This window comes from Schistocerca cancellata, chromosome 6, assembly GCF_023864275.1.
Source record: "Schistocerca cancellata isolate TAMUIC-IGC-003103 chromosome 6, iqSchCanc2.1, whole genome shotgun sequence".
NCBI lineage: Eukaryota > Metazoa > Arthropoda > Insecta > Orthoptera > Acrididae > Schistocerca > Schistocerca cancellata.
The window spans coordinates 623,232,618-623,251,462 of NC_064631.1; positions in this window are offsets into that span (position 1 = coordinate 623,232,618).

The window sequence follows — 18,845 nt, forward strand, 5'->3', positions numbered from 1 at the left end:
AAGCCAACAAAATAATTTCGGTCCCTGTAGGCCTTCGCCAGGTGACCGGGGCCAACAATGAAGGCAATAGGTCGACGGAAGAAAAAATAAACATGATACGGTATCAGAATGGCAACAGGATCGAAGATGAGCTATACCAGGAACCCGCTGTCTCTGATAAGCCACAAAGGGAAAATATCCAAGCAAGTGTCACCGGAGCTGAAAATGGTGTAACAACTACTATTCTGTTTGACACAGGTGCGAATGTATCAGTTATGAACACGCAGTTTTTTAAGAAGGTATCGGAGATAACGAGATTGCCAATTTTGCCGGTTGCAAATTGTAAGGTTACAGGGGCATTGGGAATAAAGGCACAGAGTATAAAATACCAAACACAGGTGGAAGTTTCCTTGGGAAATGATCGCCTATTATGCACGTTCCTACAAATGGATAACTTGTCAGTACCGGTGCTCCTGGATCTTGAGATGCTTCGGGAAAGGGAAGCTGAAATTGATCTCGCCCATGGGACATGAGCACTTAAGTACCTACAGCGACCCATAACATTAATGCTGAATCGGGAGTTCCGTGCGAACCTTCTGCTGATGAGAAAAATGAATCTTCTGTCAGCAAACAGAAGTTGTTAGTGTTGGATCATAAGCATCCACAGATGTGTACAAAAATCGAAATAACGATGCACCTAGCAACGTGAGTGACATCGTCACAACAATAGAAGAGAAAGTACAGGAGGCAACTTGCATTAATGCTTCAGAGGCTAGACAATTAACAGAATTATTATCTGGATACCTCAAAATATTCACTGAACACCCTGGAATCATAAAATATTGCCAGTATAATATGAAAGTGTATCCGCATAAGACCTGTTGCAGAACATCTTACTCGGTCCCCTGGACTACGAAAAACGAAGTGATACAAAGGATCAGTCAGAAGTGCAAGAGCACTGTCCCATAACTGTAAATATAATATTTATGGTAAAATAATTAGCAGTAATTATTTGATAATATTATGTATGTATTAGTTTATAAACTTTTATGTCAAGTATTACACCGTTATGTTCTTGAATTATTTGAACAAGGAGTAGAGAATCCCCATAAATGTATTTTTTACTCTAAAAGGGATAAATAACTTGATAAACACTTGAGTGTTACTCCATAAAATGTGAGGAATTTTACCTTTCTATATATAGGATATAAATGGTTAAAATGCTTAAATAATATATTTGTTTGTGTGTAAGAATGGATGTAAGCAAAATATTTTCATAAGATTGAGTTTGTAGTCCCACACACGTAGCGAGTGTTGGTGGTGTGTGAGCTGTGTGGCTGAGAGAAATAAATAAATAAATAATAAAATAAACTGCTTTTACCACTAGTGAAGCGAAATCTGAATGTGTACTGATTTGCGTACACGGTTTCATTACAAAGTCATTTACAATTCTCTTATCAGCAACATTCCGTTTAGATAAACCGAACATGGACATCTGTCCCAAAAACATGGTAAATAACAATCCCAATAAAAAAATAAAAAATAAAAAAGTAAATATATAAATATATGTATCTGTAATAAAAATGGATATATACTGTTATCTGGACAGTTCAGTAATGATCTCATGGTCAAGATAATGTAGCAGATTCTGAAAGTTTTATATTGTCTCATGTTTATGTGACTGTGTAGAATTTTGAATTTTGTTATTCAGTCATGGTAATATGAACTTATGTGCAAGTTTACCAGACCTCATTACTTGAAAAGTGTCATTTGCATATAGATTATCTGTTAAATACTGTGGAAAACTACTGACAGCAATCAGAGCAGTGAAACGTGTTTTGCAGGAACTAGTGGACACGTGAAGGACTGTGATTTATATTGTGAATAATGATGAACAGGGATAAAAACTGTGATCATGTAATCTTATGAACGCTCTTGGAGTGTCAAAGTTAGCAGCAACACTATGAACGTTGAGTACTGTTGACTTATTAATAATTAACTAAAACTGATGACGTTTAGTAGTTTGATACGAAGCGTCTTCGCGTGCCAAATTTAATGTGACAGACTTTGCAGCCAGCCGCGCGGCAGAACAATAATGCAACGTTAGCTACGCAACGCGTCGCGAAAATGTTTACATTCCGCTTAAGTAAACGAAGAACACTACGGACACTTGTACGATTAACGGTGCAGTGTTGAAAATGTGCGTATTGCGATAAAATTACATGTGAATCACTACATTGTGCTGAACAGTGTCAAAATACAGAACACACTCCAAAAACAGTTTAGTTCCAACCGTGTGAATGCGAGTGAAATGGACACTAACAAGCTTTTCCACAGGATGAGAATAGTAAAATGATTCAAATGGCTCTGAGCAGTATGCGACTTAACTCCTGAGGTCATCAGTCGCCTAGACCTTAGAACTAATTAAACCTAACTAACCTAAGGACCTCACACATATCCATGCCCGAGGCAGGATTCGAACCTGCGACCGTAACGGTCGCTCGGTTCCAGACTGTAGCGCCCGGAACCACACGGCCACTTCGGCCGGCTGAGACTAGTAATTATCTTGACATTGATGCTTATATTTTGACATTTCATGTACCCGTCTTAAACTGAGGGACGAGGGAAAGGAGAAGCAAGACCTGTGCAGCGCGACTTCTAGCCAGCAGCAGATCCTAACCACGATGCAGCCAATGGCACCGACGCCCCACCGACTCGGCCGGTGGCGATCCAGCAGCAGCCACTACCTGTCTGCGTTACAACGGATCGACACGTGGGCGTTCTTACGTCAGCGGAAAATTCGTATGGCATTCGATAAATGAGTGACTTTGGAAATTTTATGATGTACCACCATGAGAAAACATTCATTATCTCATATGCTTACAACGGAGTCATAAATTTGCATTTTCCATCATATTTTATGACAATCATGTCAAGCCTGACTGTTAAAAGTATGTGTCTGTATTTTCTTGAAGCCCCTTGGACGGTTTTATTACCGGTTTTCCGAGTCCAGTGAGCCCAAATGGGGAAGGGGGGGGGAGGGATAAGTTAATCCAGGAAGTATCCGCAGCAATTTCCGAGATAATACAGTCACTGAAGTCATTTAAAGTACTGGATTCAACTATAATTTTCTCATGTCTAAAACAACATTGAAACTAAACATTGGCATCTTGAGAGTAGCAAATGTACGTGGATTACGTGGACTGATAAAAAAAATACAATAGATTAACTAAATTCTTTTCTCAGCCCAAGGGGCATTGTATCATCCACGAGATATATTTTAGCTACAGTGCGCCCGGGGAAATTATGCCTGTAACAGTTATAAACATTATCTATTCGACATATAAAAATAGTGAAAACGATGATAAATATTAATTATTTATATAATATTCTATGATGTAATGGAGATAAGAGAACCACTTGCATGAATATCAAGGGCTCAGATGGAAACCCAGTTTCAAGCAAAGAAGGGAAAGCAGAAAAGTGGAAGGAGTTTATAGAGGGTCTATACAATGGCAACGTATTTGACCATAATATTCTGGAAATGGAAGACAATGTAGATGAAGACAAATTGGGAGATACGATACTGCGTGAAGAGTTTGACAGAGCACTGAAAGACCTGAGTCGAAACAAGGCCCCGGGAGTAGACAACATCCCATTAGAACTACTGACGGCCTTGGGAGAGCCAGTCCTGGCAAAACTATACCATCTGGTGAGCAAGATGTATGAAACAGGCGAAATACCCTCAGACTTCAAGAAGAATATAATAATTCCAATCCCAAAGAAAGCAGGTGTTGACAGATGTGAAAATTACCGAACAATCAGTTTAATAAGCCACAGCTGCAATATACTAACGCGAATTCTTTACAGACGTATAGAAAAACTAGTAGAAGTCGACCTTGGGGAAGATCAGTTTGGATTCCGTAGAAATATCGGAACACGTGAGGCAATACTGACCTTACAACTTATCTTAGAAGAATGATTAAGGAAAGGCAAACCAATGTTTCTAGCATTTTTAGACTTAGAGAAAGCTTGTGACAATGTTGACTGGAATAGTCTCTTTCAAATTCTAAAGGTGGCAGGGGTAAAATACAGGGAGCGAAAGGCTATTTACAATTTGTACAGAAATCAGATGGCAGTTATAAGAGTCGGGGGACATGAAAGGGAAGCAGTGGTTGGGAAGAGTGTTGACCGGGTTGTAGCCTCTCCCCGATGTTATTCAATCTGTACATTGAGCAAGCAGTAAAGGAAACGAAAGAAAAATTCGGAGTAGGTATTAAAATCCATGTAGAAGAAATAAAAACTTTGAGGTTCGCCGATGACATTGTAATTCTGTCAGAGACAGCAAAGGACTTAGAAGAGCAGTTGAACGGAATGGACAGTGTCTTGAAAGGAGGGTATAAGATGAACATCAACAAAAGCAAAACGAGGATAATGGAATGTAGTCGAATTAAGTCGGGTGATGCTGAGGGAATTAGAATATGAAATGAGACACTTAAAGTAGTAAAGGAGTTTTGCTATTTGGGGAGCAAAATAACTGATGATGGTCGAAGTAGAGAGGATATAAAATGTAGACTGGCAATGGCAAGGAAAGCGTTTCTGAACAAGAGAAATTTGTTAACATTGAGTATAGATGTGTCAGGAAGTCGTTTCTGAAAGTATTTGTATGGAGTGTAGCCTTGTATGGAAGTGAAACATGGACGATAAATAGTTTGGACAAGAAGAGAATAGATGCTTTTGAAATGTGGTGCTACAGAAGGATGCTGAAGATTAGATGGGTAGATCACATAACTAATAAGGAGGTAGTGAATAGAATTGGGAAGAGGAGGAGTTTATGGCACAACGTGACAAGAAGAAGTGACCGGATGAAGGGACATGTTCTGAGGCATCAAGGGATCACAAATTTAGCATTGGAGGGCAGCGTGGAGGGTAAAAATCGTAGAGGCCAACCAAGAGTTGAATACACTAAGCAGATTCAGAAAGATGTAGGTTGCAGTAAGTACTGGGACATGAAGAAGCTCGCACAGGATAGAGTAGCAAGGAGAGCTGCATCAAACCAGTCTCAGGACTGAAGACCAAACCAACAACAACAACATGTTGTAATTGGATATATCGATGTGTATCATACAAAGACAATGATAATTGTAAATTCCTTTTATGATCTGCGTTTGCCTTCCTTTGTTTTTACCTTTCGTTCGTTGGCTTTTGTAGGTTGCGGACGCATATCAAACTGAGGTCTGTTAAGAAATTGTAATTATATGTTAATTATTACTTGAGAGTAGTGTTCATTATTGTTATAAATATGAGTGAATAATTAATTGTAGCTTTAATTCCTATCTCTGTAAGCATTATCGGTGAGAATTATTTCTTTCCGCTGCACGGAGCGCAGGCATAGATGATAGCGATTTGTATCGCGTTTTTGTCTGTGTTTTCCTTAGAAACAAATCAGATGTTTGCTTGATGAAGTCTAAATAGTGCACAATACGAAAGTACAGTTTATAGAGCTTAATAAGCATTTCAAATACTTACTTATTTGGTCTAACAATAGAAAGTCTCTATCAATTGTCTGCCCCCATCTTAACAATTATCTCAGCGGCAAATTCAAATTACGCACTTCTGCAGACATAAATGCCGAACGTAATACAAAAGTGTAAAAATAAATGTGCACCGGTGGTTCCGAACTCATTTTAATGAAAACAATTCGAATCAGATTGGTTCTTTAAAAACAGTGTTCATAGCACGATCCTTATAACAAACTTTTCTAGCTGATGTATGGAGCCGAAATTAATTACGCACGAGTTGCGGAGAATATTGTTTCAGGTAACATACGTCAATGTTGTGCGCGGCTCATATTCGGTGGTTTTAATAATCATTTTGCTGAAGATAACTATTTCCAACATAATCAATAGTTGTATAGAATCTGTTGTATGAACTGTTATTTAGTGACACTTACACAACTTACAGACAACACTTTAACACAACGTTAACTTGGAGTTCTTTAGCAACTGGACCCAATCTTTAGCCGGGAGAAAATTTATTTAGTAATTACTCAGTGTAATAAAATAAGATTATCATTTTCATTTACAAATTAGTTAAATACCAAACCACTCAATAAAACAGCGAACGCCACACGGGTCAAATTTTTACCCTGAGAACATGACCCACCACCTGAATTGACCTTACTCTGAATCGAGTGTCAGGAAATAACCGTGATTTAGCAACCTCGCCTACGGAGGTGGGGTTGCAATAGATGTTACATTATGGTGGGAAAGAAACAAGAGATATTAAGCAACATGCAGTGTTATTACGTGACACGTTACAACAAATGTCTCTGGAATAATTCACTTCAGCGTTGGTCGCTCTTTTCGTGCAAATTGCTTCCTTCCTTCCTGGTCATATTTGACTTCACAAGCACATTAACCGTCGGGATTGCAAAAGAAACGTGGAACTCTATCACTCGGTTCTGATTCGACATCATGGGAGTGGGTAAATTCTTCAAATAATTTTTCTTGCCGTTAAAGCCACAATTACGGATATTCCTTTGAACTCCACATGGGCTGAGGCACGTTAAACAACAGAGGCAGTGGAGTTTGGACGCTTCGTATGGTACTACGACGAGTTCCCGGCTCACTGTTTGGCTTGGAAAGCGCCCACCCAGCTCTTTAGTCATCACTGGATAGGACGTGAGCACATCTGTCAGCTGGCCTGCACTTTTGGTTGATTTTCCACCATTAGACTTCTTTCTGTGGGGTTAACTCGAAAGATGAAATCAAAGCATAAACTCCGACGTAACACGAGAATTTAAAAATTTACATTTTTGCAGTAAGTTCTACGATAATGAGACAGTGTCTTTAGTCTGCCGAGAAGTCCTGCGACTCAGACTTTATTGCAGCGGACTGTGGGCATTTCGAACACTTGATGACATTAATGGAATTTAAGGAAGTGTTAGCGACTACATGCTGTTACCGTTTTCTGTTTATTGGTGTTGCTTACGTAATGTTGCAATGCGAGTTTTTTTCTTGACATTAAACTCTCGACAAAAAGTTATTATTTAAAAATCTTTATAAATAAATTCCTTGTTTCAGGAATAAATTCATCTGTTGTCGTGTACCTTTTTTTCAAAGCTCTGGTAGAAACCACAGCGGAACTGGTATCCTTTGACTTACAGCTCGGGTGGCGGTCCCACAACATTCAGCCAAGTCCGTTTACCACCAGTTGTAAACTCACTTCGCTATTCCCCTTTTGTATGGAGACGCTCTGATGCGTCACTCTGGAAGGCTCCACAGTCTGACGTGACAGTTTCGTATGACGCTACCAATTTCCTCATAAGACAGCAGTCGATTCCATGTACAAGTTAGGTAAACCCCAAGTTCTAATCATTATAATTCCTCGGAAACTACTAATTTGATTTCCAATAGTAAAAAACTGCTGTGCTCATTTTACTTACGACTGTCATACTAACTGCAGGAATTACTTTAATTAAAAACAGTAAAACAAATATATCTGTAATTATTATAGCTACGAAGACGGACTATAGGTCATTTACTGATGACTCTTTCACAGTTCATTTGGATAAAAATAAAATTATGATACAGTAAACAAATCAGGAAATATCTCACTTTCGCTTAATTAAAACGCAAATTTCTCATGTACCATATAGAATGTATTGTTGACCCTCTCAAGTCGTCTGATTAGCTCTTGGATAGGACCTGGCGGTCTTAAACCTGCCACATGGAAGAAATGCATCAACATGTTGAACAAAATGATTTCAACATTAGAACACTGCGTTTGTGTTGTAAGTTATGTGCCTTGTTGCTGGGAGAACGTGGTCACTTAAATGTAACAAATACTGAGCGTTCAAGCAAGTTTCTATATTTTATCTTATAATGGGTGTATTTTCAGCCCTTTCTTTCGCCACATAACAACCTCTCACCAGACTAATATTTAACATGTATTTACAATGCATTTGAAATTAGCCAATCATTTTAGTTGCTTTACTTAATTTATGTCCTAGTGTAAATGAAAGGTAAGAAAAAATGTTATATTAACTTGTAATGTTATTCTCTCAGTGCAGTTGTATGTAAGTACTGTGTATTCTGGCGTTTTGGTCCAGTAGACAACGTTCCATCTATGAAAAAATTGGAAAGTGTGGAAGTAACGGGTGGAGAGTTATATTAAGTCGGGCTTAAGTGTTCGGCTGGACAGGCGTGTTATGTCTCATTGTTAGTGGAGAGCCTACTGCATTCGGAATACATTCATTCCTGAAAGGACGGAATAGTGTGAAGAAAAGAACAGGAAAGTATGGAGTATAGTCACGCCTGGTCGAGACTCGAAGCTACATGTACGAAAAGTGCGGTCGCGAAGTTAATTAGCAAAAAATTAATTATTCTTTCTGGAGGCAGAGCAGTTTCCATTGCAGTTGAAAGCAGAGAAGTTCAGGAATATCATAGGGACACTATGTGGAGACGAAAAACAAAGGGATAACAGGAAGAGACGTGCAGAAGTCGTAACGTTCCAGAACACGATTGCTTCGCTGATGTTGCGATAGCTTACCGGAATATAGAGGATAGAAAAAATTTTGGCATCCGAGGCAGAAGGGAATATCGCAGGATTTGAAGACTCTGAAGAAAAGGAGAGAAACAAGAACCAGGGATTACAAGGGAGAACATTTTTCAGCATCCTCCGCAGAAGAAATCGTGAAATAGAGCCGAGAATACATCGAGCGGTAAAAAATCAGAAGCTATATCATGTAGAGAATCAGACGATCCTGAGATCTCTTAGCATTATACTGAGCTGTTTTTCTCTTGAATTTGGGCAGTTCTATGAACTGGTTTGTAAGTAAAGGCTGGCAACAATTGTTTGTGTACTGAACTGCAGAACGTTTGAAAAGTTTGCTTCACTACTTTATAGAAAAAAATATTAAAATGTAAATGAGTGAATACCAATAAAAAAGGTGGCTCGCTGTTTAAAACATACAGTCGGCAATTGTCAGACTGTATAATCGTACCTACCTATTTCAGCTCATCATAATTAAGTCCCGCATCCCATTCGGAAATAAATAGTTCCAAAATCTTACAATGTGCATTCAGCTACGAAAACACGTGTCAGAGGGGAGCGAAAATATTACTTGCCTTTTATTAATTAAGTTTCCTACTAACAAGAAAGCAACAACCATCCTCTCGTGTTCCGGTTATCACCAAACAGATGCACAATGCTGGAAATAAAAGGGCATTGCACTTGGTGAGTACGACGTGAGAGACATGAATATTCTAACGATTTCCAGGTGGCGACCAATTTTGTTTCGCAGCATCTTAAAACACTTATTTCACTATTACGTACGCTTTGCTAAACACATAACATTTTTCAGAATTCACAAAGAAAATAGACGAATAGAACTTCATTGCACATCGTCTCATAATCAGCAAAAAACTCCCTTGTAGTTAGAAATTATAGTCACACTGCGTAGTAGGAATTGTGTAAACATTATAATTAGTGCATCAAGTCACATTTTACTGAAATGGTCAACTATCACACTATTTCCGTAAATATTTTCTGATTAAATTTATGTGCAACATCCTCTTCTTAACACTAACAGTCTTAAAGGTATAACATTATCTATCTTCTATCACGAAAATGTTTTAGTATACCGTTCGTATCCTAGCTGCTTCGAGACTCAGATTTGTTTCAGAAATGCTTTCGTTTTATCATCGCTGAAAGTGTCGTTTTCATACTATGATCACTCAATACAAGTAAAGTTAAGCATTTTTATCGAAATATTTCAATTGTCAATGTTTATTATCAATAAAGTGTGGTAAGATTGCTTGAAAGTGGTTGTGGGTGAATGTGTTGCTTTGCCCATCACAGTGCGAAATAAGAGGGAAACTTGCTACGACCCACTTCTACAGATCTATTCAGTTAGCATTGAAGCATCTAGCGTCAAGCAGTATTTTGGTTAGGAGGGCTCAATTGCGGCCTATGGCCTCTGTTCCCGTTAGCCATTGCTGTACTAAATTTTAGCGGTGGTATACTGAATTCTCTCTGTTAGTGTACCATAGTCAGTGAGGGCTGAAATTGTATTTGGTTGTTTAAGTTACAGTAGGACATACTTTTGAACCCAATGCAAAAGCTAAGGTTGCATAAAATACTTTTATTTATTCAATAAAATTGGTTTCAATAGTCTCAGCTGACGGCTTCATGTCTTAAACATATGTAAACACATGTGCTATTGTCTACCATATTTGTCTCGTTTAACAAGCATCTGTGAGCAATATGTTATTGACGTGGCCTTCTGAGCGAGGTGCTGTGTGTCTTTAAATATTTTAGCTATGACAAACGTTTATAATGTGCTGAGTCTTAATCACTTGATATCTTGTGCATGATGTTCAGCGTAACATGAATATGTTTTATTACATAAAAGTTTTCAAGACTTGATGATTACAGCTCAGAATGTTGAAACCAGTTGTCTTGAAAAATATATTTTGTGCGATCTTGATTTTTGAATGGCGTTTAATAATTATAACAGATCACTCTTCAGTACCCTCTTAATGACAAAATTCAAGGACGTATTCTGCCGTTGATCAAAGCATTACAAACTAATAAAATGAGTCTTCCCACAGCAGCAGAAAAAGCCCTGATTTGAAACTTCCTGCCGAATTAAAACTGACTGCATGTACTGGACTCATATCTGGAAATTTTGCCCTTCGTAGACAAGTGATGTAAGGATTGACTCAAGATGTGTCCTCATAGCTTTACTTCCACCAAGACCTAATCTCCTACCTTCCAGATTTCATGGAAGTTATCCTGCTTACCTTGTGGGACAGGAAACAATCCACCAGTCTGTGGCTAAGTAAAGTTTCGCAATATCTTTTCACCCGGGAATGTTAATTCCGCAAGGTATGTAGGAGAACATTTGTGAAGTTGAGAAGGTACTGGTGGAAGTACAGCTTTGAGGAAGGATCGGGAGTCGTGCTTGGGCCAGCCTGTGTGGCCGAGCGGTTCTAGGTGATTCATTCCGGAACCGCGCGACCGCTACGACCGCGGGTTCGAATCCTGCCTCGGGCATGGATGTGTGTGATGTCCTTAGGTTAGTTAGGTTTAAGTAGTTCTAAGTTCTAGGGGACTGATGACCTCAGATGATGAGTCCCATAGTGCTCAGAGCCATTTTTTAGTCGTGCTTAGACAGCTCAGTTAGTGGAGGAATTTCCCGCGAAAGGTTAGTGCCTGAGGTTTGAGCCTTCGTTTGGTACACAGTTTTCCTGAGCTGGGCAGTTTCATATCTAACTAAATAAAATTAGCAAAAAAAAAAGAAAAAGGTCTTAACTAATCATGATTTGCTAAGTAGTGATTTTACAGTGTAGTTAGAACAACATTTTAACCCGAGTTAAATCGTTTCTGTAAGTGCATCTGAGGGGATTACTCAGGCAGTACCACTGAAAACGCACAAAAGGCAAAATTAATACTGCTGAAAGAACTATGTGCCGTTTTCTTAGCAAAAGCACAGACCTTATATAGTTCTCACTGTGTAAACAAACTTATGCTGTTCGTTCTACTACTATGCAGTCAGTTACATATGGAACATCGTAGCAAACCCTAAGGAGTCACAGGACGATTTGCCTCCTAATTGTAATCTGTACGATATATACGAAGTTTCAGCGCCTGTGTTACTCCAAATTACGATGCAGTGGTACTTCGGACATGCATGCATGTTCGAAGCAACAGGCACTGCCCCGACTATGGCCGCTATAAAATACATTATATGTATTAGCAATTGCGAAAGTGGTGAACCTTCAGCTGTATAATGGATAGACGACAATGAAAATCTGTAAAGGACCGCGACTCGCACGTGGATTTCCCGCTTATTGCGAACGGTCGTCTTACCATTTGGCTACCCGTGCACTTCTCGCGGACAGACCCAAATTTCCATATGTCATCAACCGTGCGTCTACGACCGTAACTCGTACATCCATTACTTATACTCCCTTACAGGGGAGATATTTTAGTTGAAAGTCGCTAGTCTGGTGTCGCCGCATAAAAAGTATATGGCAGTGCCTGTGTTATTCAAAATTACGATGAATTGTGCCTTCGGACATCATTAACCACAGCCTTGTAAGGAAAGGGGGTCATTGGTTGTAGGAGAATTGGTGATATGCAAAATCTCAAATTGCAAACAAAAACTACTCTGTAAAATGTTGCGAACGTACTACATAATTTCAGCGTAAGAAATTCCTTCTTGATTTCGAAGCACGTGGTGAAAGCGGTCACAGTGATGAGATTTGAAATCACACAAGAGAATATGGTAAGAAACTGCAACGAACGCCTCGTCACCCAAGTTCACGAAGGGCTACACGTACAGAAATAAGCTGTAGTAAAATATTGGAGGGCAAAACATTTAGATTGTGAGCAAGCAAGATAACATGGTGGCTAGCGTGTCAGCTGAGAGCAACGTGGGCTCAGAGCAGTACCACTGATGACAAAATTCTAGTTACTTATTTTGTAAATGAGTTTATAAAATGTGACACAAAACACTTATCAAAAAATGTTTTGAGTCACTCCGATATATTGTGAAAGTGCGTTTCTGTTGTGACTGTTCCTGTACCAATCAGGACACTTCTTATGTTTTAGGACAACATGGTTGTGGAGAGAAGCAGCGATTAGTATGATTAACTAATAATTCAAGAACAGTCTTAATCGCATTTATTATTTTATAATATGTAGACAGGAGTGACACTACCAGCAGTCGACCAATGGTGTAAACCCCCAGAAGATAACCCCTACGTCGGGTTGAAACCGGCTGGCTGTATTATAACAATAATAAATGCGATCAAGACTGTTCTAGGATTATTGACTTCTTATGTTGTTTGTAAACATACACACATTTACGGTATATTGTTAAGTTTTTGCTTGTTGACCGTCTAATTACAACTGAATGAAACACACTTTTTTCGCGCCATACGCGTTTCGCCTTCGTTCTCTGCAAGGCATCTTCAGTGGCAAGTTTCGTTGTATGATTTTCTAGGTGTCGTGTTTAAGTTCCGCTTTTGGCGCTGTTCTCCTTCTTATAGTCTTATAGTTGCCATTTGACCCGACAGTCAGAAACACGATCCAAAACATAACATCAAAACAAGTGATCAGTTCCTAGTGCTGTGACGTGCGGAAAACAAGAACCCAAATGGCACGACAAAATGTGTTTCATTCAGCTGTAGTTAGACGGTCAACGTGCTGCTAAAACGACTACAGCACGAGTAAGGGATATAACCCAGACACAGAAAATTTCTGATCGGTAGCCTCAGCCGACAACCTCTAGTCGTACCTGGCGAACCGGGGACTCAAGGATGCAACAGTTTTGTCTATATAAGTAATGCTTTTGGTAAGAAGGCCTAATTCTTCATGCAGCTGCACGTGCAGCAGCATCGATCGCTGACGCAGACGCCACGTGTCTGCAGGAGAAGGAGGCGTACCCGTCCAACAGTCTATAAAGAAATAGACATTATACCTATCAAGACTGAGAACTATGTAGGCGCAAAAGTCGTCTTGCCCCGTCTATCAGTTTTCTGTGGTGGAGTAAGGAGCTTCACCCTGAGCAACAATGATGCCAATCAGCAAGGTAATAACTGGGACACCTTTGCTTTAGTATGTGGACCTAAAGTCGACAAAGTGGCAGGACTTTAATCTTTCAACAGCCGTGACGTCACAATCCAGATCGCAGAGGTCTACAATAGATATATGGGTAAATCCCATTTCCTGTCGTCGATGCCTTTGGTTCTGAGGACCACGAATCATCGTAAAATAAATGAATCTGAATCTGTGTCAGTGTGGGTGAAAGGTGTTCACAACCGTAAAAAAAATTACTGTCATCCGTGATCTCACTCACTATTATAGAAATTAGATAAAGTATTTCCTTTCCCTTATCCTTACCAAAAAAAAGTACACATCGCCTACATTATAAATGAGCGGATTGTATCAGCAACATGTGATGTATTCAGCACTGTAATATTACACGTAACTGAAGACGACAGGATTCCAATAGTTGAAGATGTATCCACACGGTTATTACCATGAGTACCAACTATAGGTGGAGCGCACCGACTATATGTGGAGCGCCACACTCGAATGCGTTGCATTTTATTTGAGAGTGAAGCACCAGCAGGAGCTGTAGAGTAAACAAACATCATGCTACGGACAATCAGGACGTGTTATTCGGTCCGCATCGTCACCTGATGCGTGAAATGCTTGTCAACCACACATTGCTCGAGGTGTGCACCGGAGTCACGGTGATGTGTAATTGTTTCCAGTTGACAGTTGTGAAGTACTGTTGAGGACTCAGACTGCATAGGCCGTCCACGTCGAGAGGTGCACAGGAAGATCGACGTCTATGACTTTTGAGTCAAACGAACCACCTTCTGTGTATTCCATTACTGAATTCTGGGTTCGAAGAGGCTACACAGAGTGTCACACATCAAACTGTTAGGAGCCGACTGAATGATGCAAATGTCCATTCCCGAGCGATGGTCATGCCATACACCACAACCTTATCCCAACTTTTACAGGCGGGCAATAAATCGTGTAGAATGGACTGGCGTCGGGTGATGTTTACGGCCGAAATTCGCACCTTTTTGTACCCTGAAAAACACAGACAAAATATGAGAACCTGGAAATATCGATAAATGCAAGACCGTGCCCACATGTGCAGCAAGGTGGTGTTGAGTGGTGTTCTGGGGTGTCATTGTAGGGGGCGCCCACACACCTCTTGTGGTTGTTGAGGGCAACACACAGACGCAGGGACTATATTCGCTAACCAGCAGTGCCAGAAGTCGGGCGTACTTGGAAATAAATCCGGCAAATTGCTACTGACCTCCGTGTATAGGCAAATTAATTCAAGTTACAATACTGCTGTCGCAGATCAGTAAGATGTAACATATCCCCATGAGACACCAAGAGGGATTGTCAATATAACTGTAGCGCTTGAAGGAATCATTACTTTAAATTATGATTTCAGCGAAGGGCCTCACTTTAGTGTTAATGGTTGGAGGGCGTTGGCAGTTTAATTATAACGGTGAGATAAACATTTAAATCAGAGTTTGATATGCCTATAGCATATATTTATTTGATCTAGAATATGTTGTTGTTGTGGTCTTCAGTCCTGAGACTGGTTTGATGCAGCTCTCCATGCTACTCTATCCTGTGCAAGCTTCTTCATCTCCCAGTATCTACTGCAACCTACATCCTTCTGAATCTGCTTAGTGTATTCATCTCTTGGTCTCCCTCTACGATTTTTACCCTCCACACGGCCCTCCAATGCTAAATTTGTGATCCCTTGATGCCTCAAAACATGTCCTACCAACCGATCCCTTCTTCTAGTCAAGTTGTGCCACAAACTTCTTTTCTCCCCAATCCTATTCAATACCTCCTCATTAGTTACGTGATCTACCCACCTTATCTTCAGCATTCTACTGTAGCACCACATTTCGAAAGCTTCTATTCTCTTCTTGTCCAAACTAGTTATCGTCCATGTTTCACTTCCATACATGGCTACACTCCATACAAATACTTTCAGAAACGACTTCCTGACACTTAAATCTATACTCGATGTTAACAAATTCCTCTTCTTGAGAAACGCTTTCCTTGCCATTGCCAGTCTACATTTTATATCCTCTCTACTTCGACCATCATCGCTTATTTTACTCCCTAAATAGCAAAACTCCTTTACTACTTTAAGTGTCTCATTTCCTAATCTAATTCCCTCAGCATCACCCGACTTAATTTGACTACATTCCATTATCCTCGTTTTGCTTTTGTTGATGTTCATCTTATATCCTCCTTTCAAGACACTGTCCATTCCGTTCAACTGCTCTTCCAAGTCCTTTGTTGTCTCTGACAGAATTACAATGTCATCGGCGAACCTCAAAGTTTTTACTTCTTCTCCATGACTTTTAATACCTACTCCGAATTTTTCTTTTGTTTCCTTTACTGCTTGCTCAATATACAGATTGAATAACATCGGGGAGAGGCTACAACCCTGTCTTACTCCTTTCCCAACCACTGCTTCCCTTTCATGCCCCTCGACTCTTATAACTGCCATCTGGTTTCTGTACAAACTGTAAATAACCTTTCGCTCCCTGTATTTTACCCCTGCCACCTTCAGAATTTGAAAGAGAGTATTCCAGTTAACATTGTCAAAAGCTTTCTCTAAGTCTACAAATGCTAGAAACGTAGGTTTGCCTTTTCTTAATCTTTCTTCTAAGATAAGTCGTAAGGTCAGTATTGCCTCACGTGTTCCAACATTTCTACGGAATCCAAACTGATCTTCCCCGAGGTCGGCTTCTACCAGTTTTTCCATTCGTCTGTAAAGAATTCGCGTTAGTATTTTACAGCTGTGACTTATTAAACTGATAGTTCGGTAATTTTCACATCTGTCAACACCTGCTTTCTTTGGGATTGGAATTATTATATTCTTCTTGAAGTCTGAGGGTATTTCGCCTGTCTCATACATCGTGCTCACCAGATGGTAGAGTTTTGTCATGACTGGCTCTCCCGAGGCCATCAGTAGTTCAAATGGAATGTTGTCTACTCCCGGGGCCTTGTTTCGACTCAGGTCTTTCAGTGCTCTGTCAAACTCTTCACGCAGTATCTTACCTCCCATTTCGTCTTCATCTACATCCTCTCCCATTTCCATAATATTGTCCTCAAGTACATCGCCCTTGTATAAACCCTCTAAATACTCCTTCCACCTTTCTGCCTTCCCTTCTTTGCTTAGAACTGGGTTGCCATCTGAGCTCTTGATATTCATACAAGTGGTTCTCTTCTCTCCAAAGGTCTCTTTAATTTTCCTGTAGGCAGTATCTATCTTACCCCTAGTGAGACAAGCCTCTACATCCTTACATTTGTCCTCTAGCCACCCCTGCTTAGCCATTTTGCACTTCCTGTCGATATCATTTTTGAGACGTCTGTATTCCTTTTTGCCTGCTTCATTTACTGCATTTTTGTATTTTCTCCTTTCATCAATTAAATTCAATATTTCTTCTGTTACCCAAGGATTTCTATTAGCCCTCGTCTTTTTACCTACTTGATCCTCTGCTGCCTTCACTACTTCATCCCTCAGAGCTACCCATTCTTCTTCTACTGTATTTCTTTCCCCCATTCCTGTCAATTGTTCCCTTATGCTCTCCCTGAAACTCTCTACAACCTCTGGTTCTTTCAGTTTATCCAGGTCCCATCTCCTTAAATTCCCACCTTCTTGCAGTTTCTTCAGTTTCAATCTGCAGTTCATAACTAATAGATTCTGGTCAGAATCCACATCTGCCCCAGGAAATGTCTTACAATTTAAAACCTGGTTCCTAAATCTCTGTCTTACCATTATATAATCTATCTGATACCTACTAGTATCTCCAGGATTCTTCCAGGTATACAACCTTCTTTTATGATTCTTGAACCAAGTGTTGGCTATGATTAAGTTATGCTCTGTGCAAAATTCTACAAGGCGGCCTCCTCTTTCATTCCTTCCCCCCAATCCATATTCACCTACTATATTTCCTTCTCTCCCTTTTCCTACTGACGAATTCCAGTCACCCATGACTATTAAATTTTCGTCTCCTTCCACTACCTGAATAATTTCTTTTATCTCGTCATACATTTCATCTATTTCTTCATCATCTGCAGAGGTAGTTGGCATATAAACTTGTACTACTGTAGTAGGCATGGGCTTTGTGTCTATCTTGGCCACAATAATGCGTTCACTATGCTGTTTGTAGTAGCTAACCCGCACTCCTATTTTTTTTATTCATTATTAAACCTACTCCTGCATTACCCCTATTTGATTTTGTATTTATAACCCTGTAATCACCTGACCAAAAGTCTTGTTCCTCCTGCCACCGAACTTCACTAATTCCCACTATATCTAACTTTAACCTATCCATTTCCCTTTTTAAATTTTCTAACCTACCTGCCCGATTAAGGGATCTGACATTCCACGCTCCGATCCGTAGAACGCCAGTTTTCTTTCTCCTGATAACGACGTCCTTCTGAGTAGTCCCCGCCCGGAGATCCGAATGGGGGACTATTTTACCTCCGGAATATTTTACCCAAGAGGACGCCATCATCATTTAATCATACAGTAGAGCTGCATGTCCTCGGGAAAAATTACGGCTGTAGTTTCCCCTTGCTTTCAGCCGTTCGCAGTACCAGCACAGCAAGGCCGTTTTGGTTAATGTTACAAGGCCAGATCAGTCAATCATCCAGACTGTTGCCCCTGCAACTACTGAAAAGGCTGCTGCCCCTCTTCAGGAACCACATGTTTGTCTGGCCTCTCAACAGATACCCCTCCGTTGTGGTTGCACCTACGGTACGGCCATCTGTATCGCTGAGGCACGCAAGCCTCCCCACCAGCGGCAAGGTCCATGGTTCATGGGGGGGATCTAGAATAACACACTGGAAATACATTTTTAGACATTGACTTTATAACACAAAAATAAATACAAGCCAGGGTAGCGCCCAGCGTATTTCCCGTCAAAGCTAGTAGAGTTAATGTCCATTTACTGTCAGAGCTAGCAAATTACTTCAACCGTTGTGATGGTTCTTGAATTACGTAACCATTACGGCACCTCACCTCTACCTCTCGATACCAGCAATATTCTACTGTGTTTCTGTAAAATAGTTAACATATTTCTGTGACAACTTTCAGATTTGATTTCATTACTGTAGAGGTACTTCGATACATCGATATGTATTTATTTCAATGATATTCTTCTTATGTGTATTCTTTCTTTTGTCACTATGATCCTTGACGTACTTGTAGCTCTGATTTTTGGGCGCGTAAGCGGTTATTAGAAAGTCAAGCTTTGGTCGTCATGTAAAAAAGACGCAAATTGTAG